The sequence below is a fragment of the Carettochelys insculpta genome, chromosome 2, assembly GCF_033958435.1.
Source record: "Carettochelys insculpta isolate YL-2023 chromosome 2, ASM3395843v1, whole genome shotgun sequence".
Lineage (NCBI taxonomy): Eukaryota > Metazoa > Chordata > Testudines > Carettochelyidae > Carettochelys > Carettochelys insculpta.
This window is the reverse complement of record NC_134138.1, coordinates 270,788,588-270,806,845: the sequence shown is the minus strand read 5'-3', so window position 1 is coordinate 270,806,845 and position 18,258 is coordinate 270,788,588.

The window sequence follows — 18,258 nt, the reverse complement described above, 5'->3', positions numbered from 1 at the left end:
CCACCCCTTTCTGGGGCACCAGCCTCCAGTGGCTGTCGGACCCTCGGAGTGTAAATGCAATGGTACTGCTAGTGGTTCTAACGTATTGTTGCCAGTGTCACATCAAGAAGAAGTCCCCTATCACACACTGTATCTGGATCAGTAGATGCCCCTTTCCGAAGTCTTTAATCAAGCTGGGCCAAAGCATCTGCAGCAGTAAATGGTTGCAGGTCCACTGACTTCCAAAGAGTTTTGTCCACTTACACTAATGGAGTATCAGAGGTAGCCATGTTAGTCTGTAGCTTTGAGAACAACAAGAAGTCTTGAGGCACCTTATAGACTAACAGATATTGTGGAGCATAAGCTTTTGTGGGCAAAGACGTTCACAAGAGCACTAGCACAATGTGTGACCCTCCTCCTGAGACTTCTGTAAGAACCCCACTGAGTCCAGTGAGACAGGTCAAATTCCTAGTAGTAGCAGCTGCTCACCCTGTGTAACGGCTGCAGAAGCAGTTCCACTGTGGCGTAGCAATTCCCATCCAAAGAGTCATGACTTGACCTGAGTCTCTGTTTTGAGATTATGACAGCACACGGTTGCCTTTCAGAGTAACCTACCGAAGGGAGGAATCATCATCATCAACACCAGCCATGGGCTCAGCGTCTGTTGGTGTCTGAGGCCTCCCCCACTATTTCCTTCCATCGTTCCCTATCCAGTGCAGAGTGGCTTAGTTTCTGTAGATTAGCTCCGCACCAATCTACCACATCATCTGTCCATTCTCTGTGGGGTCTGCCTCTCCTATTCGAACCATCCATTATGCCAGATACCAGGGTCTTGATTTTTCATTCGTCGTTCATTCTGCAAATATGCCCAAATAGCTGTAACTTGTGTTGTATAACCTCCTGCAGCAGGTTCTCTTTCGGCTGTATCTTTCTATATAATTCCACGTTGGTGACCTGCATCCATCCTGTTCTTGGGGCGGGAGAGAAAATGGTTTGTGTTATTTCTTTGCAAAGGGGGACATATGATGAGATGAAAGCTGCTCAGTTTCAGTTTGAGGCAGCAGAAAGAAACAATGGACTTGACATTGAGCACACATTTATGAATTTCAGGATAGTATGGTAGGCATCCTTCAGTCTGCATAGACTATGGATCGCGCCCTTTATAGTTTCAATTGAGGACTTCATTTACAGCATCGACTGTGACTATGAAGACCCACACGAGAGTGACAGTCCTTGCTGCATCTCTTGCAGATGTGGTGGGTGTCTGGCAAGTCCTTAGTGTGCTTTCTGTGCACTTGCTTCTCCTCTGCTAGCTGTCTGATCCTCATCTCACCCTTCTGAAGGCCCTTGTGTAACCCCTGCATCCATCTGCTGCGGTCGTCTGCTAGTTCTTCCCGGTTGTCCAGCTCAATGTCTACCTCTCTGAGGTCTCTCTTGCAGACATCTTTGTAGCACAACTGGGGGCGTCTGGGAGGTCTTTTGCCAGAGGCTAGCTCACCATACAGGATGTCTTTTGGAATCCTTCCATCATTCATCCTGTGGACTTGGGCAAGCCAGCGGAGCCGACGCTGCCTGAGGAGGGTGTCCATGGTTGGGATTCCAGCTTGCTCGAGGACGGCGGTGTTGGTCACTCTGTCCTTCCATGATATTCCAAGGATGCACCTGAGGCAGCGCAAGTGGAAGACGTTCAGCCTCTTTTCCTGGCGGGCATACAGGGTCCAAGTCTCGCTGCCATAAAGGAGGGTGCTGAGGATGCAGGCTCTGTAGACTTGCATTTTGGTGTGAGTGTACAGCTTGTTGTTATTCCACACTCCACATGTCCTGGAGAAGAAAATGTGTGTGTGTGTGTGTGTGCGCGCGCGCACGTGCGCATACATCTCCCAGCCCCCTGCCCTGATCCTCACAACCTCGAGCCTCCACCATCCTTTGGCCCTAAGCTACCCAGCCCCAGCCCTCGCCACCCCAAACCTTTCCAGCCTTTCTCTTCATTTTTGAAAGTGTTATAATTGAAAAAAGATGTAATTTTCAGTTATTTTCAATAAATTACTGCAGTTAAAGAGCTGAGCAATGCTGGGTACATATGTGTGTGTGTACACACACACACACACACAGAGCTATAGCTGATGACAGCTGCTGAGGCTCTGGCACAGAGTTTTGCGATATGTGGGAGCATTCTTGTGGATTTACGCTGCTTGGCTGATCACCTTGTTAAAAATATAAAAACTCCTGCACTTTCTGGGTTTACCACAGGCATGTTTCCAAGTGCAATTAACGTTTCCCCCTCCCCCGCTCCACTTTCTCTGCTGTTAGGCAGTTTTAAAAATACAATGCAAGTTTTTCTGATTGCCAGTAATTAAGGAACACCAGCCACAACAACAACAAAGCCTTAGTCCAGTTCCACAAAATGTCATTCCCATGCACAGATATAAATGTCCAGATCTTCCTTGGTTTATAACAGCAGTGAGCGAGCTGTAACTCTCATCGGCCGTGTCTACAAGTGCCCCAAACTTCGAAATGGCCATTTGCGTGGCCATTTCGAAGTTTGGGGCACGTGTAGACGTAGCCATCCAGTCCTGAGGGAGGGGAGCAAGCGTCAAGGCCCAGTGAGATGTGCCACACAAGAGTCTCCGATAGCTTCAGAGGTCCAGTGCCGAGATGTTTACCATTCCCAGGATAACCAGGAAAAGCAGCTCCTGAAGCCATCTTCTGGGCTTATCATTAGATTGGCAGCCACTAACCCGTCTGTGGAGGAGCATGGATCAAGGAATTGGGAGACCCTACACTCTCCCTCTTTAACTTCAGACCATTACTCCTTGTTCTGCCATCTGACACCACTGAGAACAGTTTCGCACCCTCCTCTTTAGAGCTCCCCTTGAGGAAGTTGAAGGCTGCTATTAAATCATCCCCAAGTCTTCTCTTCTGTAAACTAAACAACCCCAAATCCCTCAGCCTCTCCTCATAGGTCTCGTGCTCCATCCCCTTAATCATTTTTGTTGCCCTTCACTGAACCTGCTCCAAAACATCCACATCCTTTTTATACTGGGGGGGCCAAAACTGGACACAATATTCCAGATGTGGCCTCACCAAGTGACGAATAGAGGGTAACAACAACTTCTCTTGATCTGCTCAAAATTCTCCACCTAATGCACCCTCGTATGCCATTAGCCTTCTTGGCTACAAGGGCACACTGTTTACTCATATCCAGCCTTTCATCCACCAAAGCCCCTAGGTCTCTTTCCGCTGTACTGCTGCTTAGCCAGTCAGTTCTCAGCCTATAACAATGCTTGGAATTCTTCCACCCCCAGGTGCAGGACTCTACACTTCTCCTTGTTGAACCACATCAGATTTCTTTTGGCCCAATCCTCCAATTTATCCAGGTTGCTCTGGAGTCTCTCTCTACCCTCCAACATACCTACCTCTCCTCCTAGTTTTGTGTCATTTGTAAATTTGCTGAGGGTTCAATCCCATCCCCCATCCAAAGTCATTAATAAAGATGTTGAACAACACCAGCTATAGAACTGAGCCTTGTGGCGTTCCACTTGAAACCAACCGCCATCCAGATATTGAGCCATTGACCACTACCTTTGGGCCTGACCATCAAGCCAGCTTTCTGTCCATCTTACAGTCCAAGGATCCAATCCGTATTTCCTTCACTTATGCGCAAGAATGTTGTGGGAGACTGTATCAAAAGCTTTGTTGAAGTCAGGGTATATCACATCCACTGACTTCCCCATGTCCACAGAGCTTGTTACCTTGCAATAGAAGCTAATCAGATTGCTTAGGCAGGACTTGCCCCTGGTGGATCCATGTTGGCTACTTTTGATCACTTTCCCCTCTTCCAAGTGCTCCAAAATGGATTCCTTGAGGATCCCTTCCATTATTTTCCCAGGGATTGTGGTAAGGCTGACCAGTCTATAGTTCCCTGAACTGTCCTTCTTTCCTTTTTTAAAGATGGGCACTACGTTTGCCTTCTTCCAGTCATCCAGGATCTCTCCCAATCTCCAAGAGTCTTCAAAGATAATGGCCAAAGGTTTGGCAATGACATCTGCCAATTCCTTCAGTACCCTTGGGTGCATTAAATCCAGACCCATGGATTTGTGTATATCTAGTTTTTCTAGATAGCTCAGAACTTGTTAGTTCCCCACAGGTGGCTGCAGTGTCTACACTGCACTTCTGTCAACAGTACTTTGTCCAAATGCCCCTTCTGTCGACAAAACTCTCTCATGCAGATACAGTCTGGGGCTATGTCTACACTGGGAGCATCCGTCGACAAAACTTAGGCTATCTCTACACTAGGATAAAACTTTGGAAAGGCCATGCTAATGGCCATATCGAAGAATACTAATGAGGTGCTGACCTGACTATTCAGCGCCTTATTAGCATTAGGACACTTCTGGCCATGGTGCTTCAGAAGTGCCGTGTTCGAACGCATGCAGCTCGGCGCAGCTACACGTGGTCCTTTTCAAAAGGACCCCTCACATTTGAAAATCCCCTTATTCCACTCAGCGCTTCATTAGTATTCTTCGGTATGGCCATTAGCATGGCCATTTAGAAATTTTGTCTTAGCGTAGACACAGCCTTACTGTCAACAGCAAACCTCGACAGAACCTCTGTTAACAGATAGCCGTTGCACACAACTTGCTCTGTCAACAGAGAACTGCCAGGCTGCACTGCCCTCTGGTGACAGTAACAGCGAGATAGCCATGTTAGTCTGTATTCTATCGAAACAAAAAGGCTTCTCCTTCTGTGAGAAAGCAGAATGGCAGCTCTGCAAAGAGTTGCTGCCTGGCAACCGGAAGCCCTCTCTGTTGACAGAAGTGTTTACATTGTACGTGTGTGGACAATACTCTGTCAACAGAGCTTTATGCCTGAGGCAAAAGCACAGTTCTGTCGAGAGTCTGTCGACAGAAGGGTTTATGGGTGTAGACGCTCCCTAGCCATAGCCTGAAAGTCTAAGAATGTTACATGCTTTGCCAGCTTTTGCCATCTAAGGATTGGAAATGAAGTCACCCATTGATCTCCTTGGCTTCAGTCAGAAAAGGTCTTTAGATGCAATTTCCCTAACATGGAAACTGCCGTGTATTTTTACTGTTTTCCTGTGGAGTTTCAGCAAGCTAAAATTAACCAAGGTCTACCTCAAGATGTCCATGGTGCAGGAGGGGTTAAAGCATCCGGCAGTTATGTCTGTGGAGAAATCAGAAGCAAGATGGATGGACTGGGATATACTAATTTGTGAGACACTTCTGTCAGCCTGATAATCATTTTTACTAGCTCTCGTTTGCTCTAATAACATGTTTGGGAGGAGAACAAGAGAATGAGGATTGTTCTGAAGGTGATATAAAAGGATAATTATTATTTGTGTCCCTTCGGTGCTTCATAACTGGAAGCAAGGGAATCATCACTGATTCTGTCAGGCAGGATAATAGAGTTCTACCTAGCAATATCTAACACTGAAGAAAATCAAGATTAGATATTAAGAAATGAACAAAAATGTATGTGGAGTACTTTAGTTACTAAGAGTAGTATTGTGCATTGTAAAATTCCACTGCATTTGCTGTATATATTTGTATTTATTTTCACTATACTGTTCTTATGGAAAAAGTAACTAAAATGTATTTATGGTTAAAATGCCAGTTATGTGAGAGTTCCAGGTGATAGAACGCCCGATATGAAAGCCGTTTCTGTATTTTCCATCCCCTGAATGGTAGGAAGTTTGCTTTATAGCTGGATTGGATTCTGATTTTCTGTTCCGCTGGAAATTCTGAAATTTTGTTAAACTGTTTTGAAACGGAATGAGATTTTTTTGTTTGTTTGTTTTTGGTGGTTTTTTGATCGAAACTTGCTGCAAAATGATTTCCTAGGGAGAAAAATTAGCTTGATCAAACCTGATAAAATCTTATCTTTTATCTTTTTGATAAAATCAAATCATGTTCTGATTTCAACGTTTCCTTTTTTTTTTTTTAAACGCTGTTCATATGAAAACAATGCCTCTAGTGGGGAGAAATGCATGAAACCAAACAAATCAAAACTCTCCATTCCACACATCCCGCTGCACTTCAGGGCTTATTTCCTGTCCAACATTTCCTTCAAATAGACACCTTTTGGAAACATCACTGCCTTGACATAAATGTCTGCCTAGCTCCAGAGACTGTAGGTATTGTATTTGTAATCAGGATCTTTGTCTGTAAGTGACTTGGACAAATATTGCAACACCCAGCTTCCCCAACCTCTGCTCAGCTTCTGCCCCCAACTGTCCCTCCCCTGCTCCCTTGCCTGCCACGGGGTTACAGTAGTAAAGACACAGTGAGGAGTGAAGTGGTTCTGAGCAGGTTAATAGGGTTGCTCAAAGTATTGTTGGATGGCACTATGCTCCACCCACTCCCTAGTTTTTTCTTTGGTCAGTTGGGATCCACCACCCTCCAGCGCTTGCTCTCGCTCTCGCTTTCTCTCTGGGTCACTAGTTAAAATAATCGCCCTGGCCATTGATGCTGCAGGCGCCTCTGTATTACCCCAGTGACTTCACTGGGGCTTCCTGCAGCCACGAGGCACAAAGCAGACCAGATTGCAGGATGGTGTCCCATGTAGGTAAGGGATTTCATGTTTGAAATGAGCTGGTCATCTGAGGCCTGGGCCGTATGGACACGTATCCGCATTAGAGTGAGCCTCTCTGTTTGCATCCTCCATAGGGAGTCTGGGGAATAAAGACCCAGGGGAGTTAATTCTCAAGGCCAACATACGCTGGTTCTCTAGGCTTGGCCTGGTGATCAGTGGAAAGTACGATATGATGGAGCCTGGTTCTCTGCTGCGCTGTGCCAAGTATTGTCATTTTCAGCTGTGTAGCACAAGTGTAAAAGGCTATCAGAGCCCCAAAGTAGGGGGTTGATACCCCCCTCACACAGGCGTCAGTACAGCACAAGATGCAAGGATGGTAGGGGAGAAGAAACCATTTGGGGTATTGAGGAGCCATGAAAAAGCACCATCCTATAACCAACTGTGGGAGATGGGAGGTGTTTTCCAGCATGCTAAGTAAGGTCCCTTTGTCCAAAGTCCAGGGCTCCCATATACCCCACAAGGTTTGCATTAAGGGGAAGGATGGTCCAGGGGGTTAAGCCATTAGCCATGGACTTTGGACTTGCCCACAGTAAGACAGAACCTGTGGCAAAGCAGGACATTTTCTTGTTGATTTCACTGGAAGCAGAGATAGGTCAATGCCGTGTCCTCTCCAAAATTCCACCTGTACAAGCCAAAGATGAGCTGTTGATGTGGGCTAGGTGAGTCCACTGATGGACAGATAACCTGGCTTGACAGCTGTAACTAGATTCACAAAGAGTGGGGCCACCTCCTCAGCTGTTGTAAAGAATCACCTTTATACCTTTGATGTTGACAAGTCATTTTCTATTATTTGGAAGCTCTGGCTCTGAGACCAGCAACAGATTTACAGAAGTTAACTATTGCAGCACTGCCGGGGCTCCCATAAACTCCACTAGGTTTGCACTAAGAGGAGGCAAAGCCATTAACCCTGGACTTTGGACTTGCCCACAGTAAGACAGAGCATGTGTATGGAGACAGGGACTTCACCCCCTTGCAGTCTGTGGAAGTTTGACACCTGAGTGCTTTTGGCAGTCCTTTTACATATCTGTCTCCAGCCCTTGGCACCTAAATACCTTTAAAAGGTTGGCCTTAGCCCAGTGTTTCTCAACCAGAGTTATGTGTACCCTTGGGGATACACTGAGGTCTTCCAAAGGGCACGGCAACTCAGCTAGAAATTTGCCTAGTTTTACAGCAGGCTACAGGAAAACTCTAATAAAGACAGTGCAGTCTGAAAGCCCATTCAGACAATGACTAGCTTCTTCTACTTCATATGCCTTATGCTGAAATGTAAGTATATTTCTATTCTAATGCATTTATTTGATAGTAAGATGGTAGAAAAACAAAGTCGGCAACTCTTCAATAGTAGTCTGCTGTGATCTTTTGCATGTTTTTTTCTAAGTAGCTTTTAAGTGAGGTGTAACTTGGTGGTATGTAAAACAAATCCAACTCCTGCAAAGGGTGCAGTAACCTGGAAAGGCTGAATGACACTTTTTCAGGACCTCAGCTTGCCTTAGGGCCATATTTGTCAACGGGTGGTACACATACCCTTAGGGGTACATGACAGAAGTCTGGGAGGGTACGTTATAAAAAAAAGTTGAGAAACACTGTCCTAGCCCACTCTGTGCCTCGGTTTCTCATCTGTAAAATGGGGGTAAAAATGCTGCCCTTCCTTGGGTGGGCATGTTGAGGCTAAATATGCTGAAGAAGCTCAGCTATTCCACTGATGAGTGCTATGTAAGTGTAAGTAACTCAGATAGCCAGCCTAGATAGGCACCAGCGTGGCTCAGTCATCCCTGCTCTGGGTCTTGTCCACATTTAATATACAAAAATTCAAATTGAACACATTTCTTGGTGGGGCTGGGGGAGAGCTGTGGAGAGAAAGTAAGAAACCAAAAGGAGCTGCAAGCTATGCCAACATATTTAATTTCTGAAAACCACACAACAGCTGGTTAATGTGGCTGGTGCCTACACTCACTTCTCAAATTTCTCTACCTGCTAATTAATGTGGCAGGAAGAAAATGTTTCTGATCAGTATAATTGCCTGGGAGTTGTGCAGTGCTCATATCAAATTGAAAGCGGCAAAAGCAGGGCCCTTTTTTTTTTTATTTCCATCATTTATGATTACTTAATGAGTTTTTCCGATTCACTAATGACCAAGCCAGACTGCACTCTGCTGACCCTGGGAACCCACTGACCCTGTAATCACGTGGCATCTGCATGGCAACTGGCAGCATATGGGCTCCAGTGAAGGGTGAGCTGGTTAATTTTCCTGCGACTAGGATAGCAGCATGACAAAGTATTTTTTGGATGGAAAATGACAGTCAGTGATGCTGACGGCGGAGGCAGGTTCTAGGGTTTTCTCGGAGGCCTAATGGCATTCACTGATCGCTTAAGCAGTGGTTAATAGGGTAGAAAATTGCATCTGAATGCTACAGTAATTGAAGAGACTGTAACTTTTTGACATGCTACAGGTGGTGGTGGGGGGCATAGGCTAAACAGCATCTGAAGCAGCCAAAGTCAAATTGATTAATAATGTCCATGCTGGAATTCCTGTCTGCGAAGCCCACCGTGTGTCACACATGGCTACTGTAGGCCTGACCCTTGGCAGCCAGGAGTCAGGCTGGGGGAGTCCTTTAACCCACTTTGGCGAGGGCATGGCAACAAGCAGCTTTCGCCTTCTGAACATGCCGATTGGTGGAAACCAGGAAGCAGTGAAATCCTGGCTCCGTCGATGGGAGTGGCAGAACCTGTGACTCTGCCAGTTACATGTCATTGCAGTAGTTTCTCCTGTGGAAAATGGGAATAAAAATTACTGCAGCAAAAGCATTGGGGGAATTCCTTCATACAAACCTGGTGGAAGTTCTAAATCAGGGCCGGGAAACTCCCAGCCCACACTCTGGGTCCAGACCACAGCGTGCCTGGATGTGGATCCTAAGGCTCCCATCTCAACTGGCCCACCACAGTTTGGGGAATGGGGAGCCCCAAGCCTCATGGGCTGGATCTGGCAAGCCAAGTCCAGATCCAGCCCAAGGGCTCTGCCAGGGGATGGGGGTGCAGGAAGTGGCTCTGGGCTCCCCTTGCCACTGCTTTCTGCTCTTCAGGGAGCAGCAGCTGCCGCACACCCTGGAGGCTTCGTTCTGCTGCTGTGATTGGCTGGAATTCTGGCCAATCAGAGCTACAGAGGGCAGTGCCTGGAAGTAGTGGGGAGAAGGCACAGCAGTATGTGCAACCGGGGGTATTGCCCAGGTAAGCTGGACCCCATTGCCCCTCACCCGCTCCTACGCCCCCTCCTACCCAGACCCCCATCTCACCCACTTCCTGCAAACTCCCTCTCCCGCAGCTCCCCACTCACACTTGCTTCTCCCACTCCCTCCCAGCCCCAGCACCCCAAACCCTCCTTCACCTTCCTCCCACCCAGGCCCCACACCACTACCCTTCTCCTGCATCCCCTCTTGGTCAGCCCCACAGCTCCAGCCCATACCTAGACCCATAACCTGCAGCCCACTCCTGTAAGGAGCCCCCAGTTCCCAGCCCACTCCTACAGCCTCCCTCCCACCAGGACCCCACATCCTAATCCTACTTCCTGGCTACATTGAACCCCTCATATTTCTCCCCACCCCAGAGCCTTGAGGGACCCACAAAATGTAGTAGCCATGGCCCCTCTAGGCTCTGGAGCTGGTGTGTGAGGGGGATGGCTCCTGCCTTTGTTTGTTTCTCAGTTGCAGACCACCACGTCAGTTTTAGCTGGTTTGGTTTGGTTTGGGAGTTTTTTTGCTCATGTGTGTGGCCCCTACTGATTTGCCTGTGACCCAGGAAAAGGTTCCTCGCCCTTGCTCCGAATGTTAATGAGCAGGGCACAGAAGGTGACCTCCGGACCTTTTTGTGTATGCCGTCTTTTCTCCTTGTCTCTTTCACAATTGGATGGCATTTAGGCAGCAGTGAAAGCGTCCTGCCTCTGCTAATTTAAACACCGATGATTTCTCTGGATCTGAGTGGAGATGCTCAGCGTGGAGCCTTGGGAGGTCCTTGGCTGCCTCCCAAATTCTAGGCCTGTCTGAAGAACCTCGTGTTCTTCCCATCTTTTCCATTCTTTCTTAGCCCTTCGAGCTGAAAGTGTCTTGCTGTCGTTGCAGGCTGTTTGGCTGTCAGCGAACGCTTGTTCCCTACCCTGCATTTGCTAATGATTTAGCCCGCGGGCTTGTGTCTAAAGCAAGCAGCACTTTCCTCCTCTTTCCATATGGACTGGATTGCTGCATTTACCTTCAGCACCCAAATAGCTTTACAGACAGAAAACGTTGTACTTAAAACTACCAGCAGTGAAGACAGGAAAAATAAATACAGTCAGTCCCCAATTTACGAACGGGTTACGTTCCGAACACCTGGTCATAACCTGATGTGGTCCTAAGTCGGAAATCCCCTTATACAGTAATCCCTCGAGCTACGCGAGGGTTATGTTCCATGCAGGCCTCACATACCTTGAATTTCATGTAAGTCGGGGAGAGCTTGGGGGCATGGGTTGTGGCCCTGCGAGGGGGCAGGGGAGTTAAGCGGGGCTGGGTTAGCACGGCAGGGGTGGTGGGAGGGTGCAGTTGACCTGGGGCATGCAGGTGGTTGAGCCTGGCCAGGGGCTGGAGCCGGGGCTGTGGGGGTGGTGGGTGGGGGGTGGGGTTGGGCCCGGAGCCCCATGTGCTGGGGAGTGTGAGCTGGGGCTGTCAGGGATTGGGGTTTGAATGAAGTGAACTAGGGCGGGGGGTTAGCTGGGGGGTTAGAGCTTCTTGCAGCTGTTTGCTGGAGCCCTGTGTGCACTGACAGCCCAGTGGGTGCCGGGGGGCGGGGGGGGGGACAGCTGGGGTTCAGCCAGGCAGAGGGGGATGGAACAGGGATCAACTGGGGCAGGGGCAGTTTGAGCTGGCAGGTGGGATAGAGCTGGAGCCCCAAGTGGGGGGCAGCGGGGGTCGGCTGGCGCCACGGGAAGGAGGGGGTTGACCCAGGTGGGGGGGGCATTAATGAGGGGGCGCACGGGGGGGGGGGGGGTTGAGTGGAGGGCTGTTGGAGCCCTGCTGGGGGCTGGGAGCCAGAGCCCCAGGCATGGGTTGAAGTCGGAGCTCCATGCATGGGGTGGGGGGTGAGCTGGGAACCACAGGGGGGTTGAGCCAGGCAGGGGAGGAATTGCATGGGGGTGCACTAGGGTGGGGTGCTTGAGCAGGGGGCAGGTTCAAGCCCCGTGTGTGCTGAGCCAGCCACACGGGCGGGGGTGATCTTGGCCATATGGAGGTTGCGGGGATTGGGTCCGGGTCTACAAGGGTTGGGTCCGGGAGGTCGGGCTTGAGGCCTGGGTGCGCGGGGGCATTGGGGCAAGGGGGTTGGACCCAGGTCTGTGCAGGTTGGAGGGGAGCCCCAGACGTGCAGCTGGAGCCCCCCAGTGGGGGAGGTGAGCTGGGGCACGGGGGCGGGGGGCATGGTGAGCTGGAGGTTGGGAGTAAGTATGAAGGGACGTAAGTCTATGTGTTCGTAAGTCAGGGACCGCCTGTGGTCAATTCCAATTGACTTACCTGCTGATACAGCTCTTGCATGGAGAAGGCAGCATAATGGGTAACATTTTCATAAGCAGCTTAGGACCCTAACTCCCATTGAAAATTTTACGTGATGGGATTAATGAGTCAGCAGAGCAATAACTAAAATGTGTTTGTACAGCACCTAGCATACGTGGCTCTGATCCTGGGCTGGGAAACCTTGGTGCTTCCTACTGAGAAGACTCAATAATCCACAACCTGTCTCTTGTCCTATGTTTAGGCTGTAAATAGCTCATGGCAGGGACCAGCTTTTCTTGTTCTGTGTTTGTACAGCACCTTGCCCCATGAGGGAGGCTCACTTCTGGGTGCTGTGACAATGCAGATAGTAAGGGCCATTATTTTGCTTTCACAAGTAAGGGAGCTGAATTTGCAACTCAGTGTGACTATGGAAATGCTGAACATAGGAAAACACACCATTGTTGCATGGCGGGGGAGGGCAACCCCTGACTCCTGCATGCGCCAATCAAGTGGCCCAGGCAGGGAGGCCAGAGTACAAAGGGCTTCTGCTTTGTGCGAGCTCACCCTCAAAGCTCTATTTGAACCCTCTCTGTTCACTGTAATTGCCTTGTAACGTCCAAGGCACCTCAAGCCATTACCATAGTCCTTAAAACCCAAAGAGCTTGGTAACTAATACTCGTGGCAAGAATAAATCAAGGGCGACCCAGCTGTCCAACCACTAGATGGTGGCCGAAACAGTACACGATAAGTGCGCTTGCTCATAATGCTGCACTTGATTTAGTCTCAAGCACTTACAGCCGCAAAAGGTCAGCAAAACCGCCCCAAAATCAACAATGGCCAATGTCCGGAGTGGTTTTTGAGCGGCACAATGAGAGTTGTCCAATTGGCCAGTCTCTCAGCTGTGGCTGGGGACCCGGAGATGTGTCCATGACATGTTCCTGAAGAGGCCAACTACCCCATACTTGCTCCCCCGATTTATTTGGGGTGAGTGTAATTATAAGACATCAATCAAAAAGAACTTGTTAAGCAAACTACAGACTGAGCCTCTCTAATCCAGAATCATCTCGTCTGGTAACATCCATACTGCGGCATGTTTTTAGTTAGCCGGATGATCACTTATGGGCATGGCCAAGTTTCCTGTGGTCCCATAAAATTTGTTAACAGCCACCAGTCCTGGTTCCCAGTGTTCTGTGCTGTTACTTAGCTGTAATTTACCCCTAAATGTCCTTCTAAGAGCCCAGGGCTGCTAGACAATACTGACCTTCAGTGGCCCGGCAAATTCTCTCATCTACCACCGGTCAGGTCCCAATGTGTTGCAAGGGTTAAGCAAGTTTGAGAGGTACAGCAAGAAGTTTTTCTTAAACCATCAGTTAGACAGACATGGCAGAACTTACATGTTTTGAGGGTTCTGGCAAACACCACCCAAAGGGAGAACACAGATATGCTCCCTGTTTTCTCAGCAAGGTCAGAGCGTCAGAGTTTCCACTCTTCCTTCCCAGTTGCTTGCTTAGTTATGTTAAGGTCATTGCAGAGGTCTGCTATGACCTACTGATTTAGCTACTTTTGGCAATAAACATGATAATTGCTATTCCAATCATTAGTTGCAATCGAGGCATTTTGCTGCTCAACCCAGGTCTCCTATATGACAGCCTGAGAACAAAGGTATCTAAATCTGATCTGATTCCAGCTTCCTGTGGCTCTTGCATCGGTTTTGTATAATAAACCGCAAAATGTCATCCCACATGATATTGCAACAATTTCCTCCCTGCAACCATTTTACTCTATTAGATCAAAGTGTAAATTTTCTCGTCTCAGGAGCAGTAACAGCAGCAATGACTAGCCGGAGCTCTGTAATAATGTATTCTGTGGATTCAGCATTCAATTTATCAACATGTCTTCTTTCCTTCCTTTAGAATGAATTGCCGGTTTCCAGAAATAATGACAATCTCCTTGATTTCCAGAAAAGCAGACTTCGATTGCCTGAGAGAAGTGATGGGCAGGATCCCTTGGGAAACAAAGATGAAGGGAAAAAAAGTTCAGGAGAACTGGGAGTATTTTAAAGAAGGCTTACTGAAGGCCCAGGAACAAACCATTCAGCTGCATAGTAAGAAATGCAAATATGGTAGGCAACAAGGTTGACTTACCAGGGAAATTCTTGGTCAGCTTAAATTCAAAAAGGATGTGTATAAGAAGTGGAAAAGTGGACAGTTGACTAAAGAGGAGTATAAATATATGGCTGGAGAGTACCAGCGAGTAATCAGGAAAGTGAAAGCACAATTGGAACTGCAGCTGTCAGGGTATGTGAAGGGTAACAAGAAGGGTTTCTAAAGGGCATGTTAACAATAAGAGGGTTATCAGGGAAGGTGTGGGGTTGTTACTGGATGAAAGAGGCAACCTAGTGACAGATGATGTAAGAAAAGCTGAAGTACTCAATGTTTTTTTTTTTGCCTCAGTCTTCACGGACAGGAACAATTCCTACACTACAGTGCTAGACAATGCAATATAGGAAGGTGGAAGGCAGCCATCAGTGGGGAAGAAATGAGTTAAGAGCTACCTAGAAAAACTAGAAGTACACAAATCCATGGGTCTGGATTTAATGCACCCAAGGGTACTGAGGGAATTGGCAGGTATCATTGCCAAGCCTTTGGCCATTATCTTTGAAGATTCTTGAAAATCAGAAGAGATCCCGGATGACTGGAAAAAGGCAAATGTAGTGCGAATCTTTAAAAAAGAAAAGAATAACAATCCAGGGAACTATAGACCAGACAGCCTTACCACAATCCCTGGGAAAATAATGGAGCGGATACTCAAGGAATCCATTTTGGAGCACTTGGAAGAGGGGATAGTGATCATAAGTAGTCAGCATGGATTCACGAAAGGCAAGTCATGCCTGACCAATCTGATTAGCTTCTATAATGAAGTAACCGGCTTGGGGGACATGGGGAAGTCAGTGGATGTGATATACCCTGACTTCAGCAAAGCTTTTGATACAGTCTTCCACAACATTCTTGCCCATAAGTTATGGAAGTATGGCTTGGATACATGAAATATAAAATGGATAGAAAGCTGGCTTGACAGACGGGCCCAAAGGATAAAGGTCAATGGCTCAATATCTGGATGGTGGTCAGTTTCAAGTGGAGTGCCCCAAGGCTCGGTTCTGGGGCCAGTGTTGTTAAATATCTGTATTAATGACCTGGATGGGGGACTAGATTGCACCCTCAGCAAATTTGTGAATGACCCCAAGCTCAGGGGAGAGGTAGATATGTTGGAGGGTAGAGACAGGATCCACAGTGACATGGATAAATTGGAGGATTGGGCCAAAAGAAATCTGATGCGGTTCAACAAGAAGAAGTGTAGAGTCCTGCACTTGGGACGGAAGAATCCCAAGCATTGTTATAGGCTGGGAACCGACTGGCTAAGCAGCAGTATAGTGGAAAGGGACTTAGGGATTATGGTGGATGAAAGGCTGGATATGAGTAAACATTGTGCCCTTGTAGCCAAGAAGGCTAACAGCATACTGGGAGTCCATTAGGAGGAGCATTTCATACAGATCTAGAGAAGTGGTTGTTCCCCTCTATTTGGCACTGGTGCGGCCTCATCTGGCATAGTGTGTCCAGTTTTGGGCCCCCCAGTATAGAAAGGATGTGGAGGCGCGGGAGCAGGTTCAGCAAGGGGCAATGAAAATGATTCAGGGGCTGGAGCACAAGACCTGTGAGGAGAGGCTGAAGGATTTGGTCTTATTTAGTTTACAGAAGAGAAGACTTAGGGGTGATGTAATAGCAGCCTTCAGCTTCCGGAAGGGGAGCTCTAAAGGGGATGGAGAGAAACTGTTCTCAGTGGTAACAGATGGCAGAACAAAGAGCAATGGTCTGAAGTTACAGAAGGAGAGGAGTAAGTTGGATGTTCAGAAAACCTACTTTACCAGGAGAGTTGTGAAGCACTGTAATGCATTGCCTAGAGAGGTGGTGGAATCTCCATCCCTAGAGGTTTTTAAATCCCCGCTTAACAAAGTCCTGGCTAGGACGATTTAGTTGGGGTTGATTCTGCTTCAAGCAGGGGGCTGGACTCGTGGACCTCCTGAGGTCCCTTCCAGCCCTATGATTCTATGATAATAAGAAGCTTCATTAACCAAGTATCCTCTCAGAGTTGCATTTCACAGTTTAATTCAGAATGTCAAAAGCTAGGTCTCTAGGAAAGGTTATGAAATATTGAGTTTATATAAATAACTGACTTCAGTATGGATGTTCTCCATTAACTGATAATTAATTACATTATACTGGTAAATATCATTTCTACCATCAGCCTTTAACTGATCTAGCTAGATTAACATGATGAGATTTGAATTGCTAATATTGGGCTAGAGGATGGATGCCCTTGTCTTAGTGATAGACTTAATGAGTTTTAGCAATTTAGTTTAACAAAGAGAATAATAAGGAGCGGGTTTACTCATATGAACTCAGATGAGGAACAAATATTTGATAATGGGCTCTTCAGGCTGGCAGAGAATTGCGTAATGATTTATTAATGACTTAGGTAATCATAGAACACTAGAACTGGAAGGGATCTCGAGAAGGCATCGCATTCAGTCCTTGGGCCTCACAGCAGGACCAAGCTCTGTCTAGAATATCCGTGACACATGTGCATCCAATGGGCTCTTAAGGGTCTCCTGTGATGGCATAGGATGCTTATAAGGTTTGCAGATGATAGGATTATCATTCAAAATGATCTGGATGAAGAGAGAAATGGTCTGCAGTAAATAGGATGAAATTTAATCAGGACAAATGCAAAGTCTCCACTTAGGAAGGGACAATCATACAAAATGGAAAGTGTCTGGGAAGGGATATTTCAGAAAGGGATCTTGGGGTGATGCTGGATCACAAGCTAAATGTAGTCAGCAGTGTTACACTGTTGCAAAAAAAGCAAACATTGTTCTGGGATGTATTAGGAACATTGCAACCAAGAGATGAGAAGTAATTCCATTCTACACTGCAATGATCAGGCCTCAGCTGGAGTATTGTGTCCATTTCTGGGCACCACATTTCAGGAATGATGTGGACAAATTGGAGAAGGTCCAGAGAAAAGCCACAAAAATGCTTAAAGATTTAGAAAACATGATCTATGGTGAATGACTGAAAGACCTGTGTTTGCTTAGTCTGGAAAAGAGAAGACTGCGAGGGGACATGATAACAGCTTTCAAGCACCTACAACATTGTTACAAGGAAGAGGGAGAAAAATTATGACAGGACAAGAAGCAAAGAACTTAAATTGCAGCAAGTGAGGTTGAGTTTGAATATTGGGAAAAACTTCTTGTCTAGGTGGTTAAGCACTGGAATAAATTGCCAGGGGAAGCAGGGAATTGCCATCACTGGAAATTTCAGAGCATGTTAGAGAAACATCTGTCAGAGGTGGTCTAGATGTTCTTTGGTCCTACCAGGAGTGCAGAGGGCTGATCTAGATTCCCTCTCAAGGTCCCTTCCAGTCCTATGATTCTATGAAATAGTAAATCAGGAGGGTGCTAAATGCCATCAACCAAAGTTGACTTTTGTAAATTGGCAAGTCCAGGTAATGCATCCAAGCCTGTGTCTACACTACAAACTTACTTTGACGTTAACTTTGAAGTAAGGGGCTACTTCAAAGTAGCCCACAGAGCATCTACGTACACAGTTCCTTACTTCGAAGTTAACTTCAGAGTAAGGGAGGCTAATGCTGAAGTCACTACTCCATGTAGATGCTCTGCACTCACTACTTCAAAGTAAGGGGTCTGCCAAGGAGCCCCCCACCCCCTGATGGAGCATGGAAATGCTCTGGCCAGCCCAGGCAGGGGTCAATGGTCCCTCCTGGCCACCTAAGAGGAAGCAGCTCCCTGGCAACCCCAGGCAGAAAGCTGAGACTGTGCCACAAGCAGGGGCAGCACAAGTTCCCATTCGGACTGCCCCTGCTCGATGCACCACCCAGTCTCCATAACCCCTGCCACCATGGCAGCATGCCAGGAACCCCTTTCCCACCAGGGGCCCTGGATGATGAGTCAAGGGCCATGCCAGGAGGGGACCTGCCTAGTCTGAGATGGAGCTGAAGGACCTCCTAGCTCTGTGGGGGGGAGGAGGAGGTCTTTTGGCAAACTGGTGCCCCCCACAGGAATGCCAAGGCCTGCCAGCAG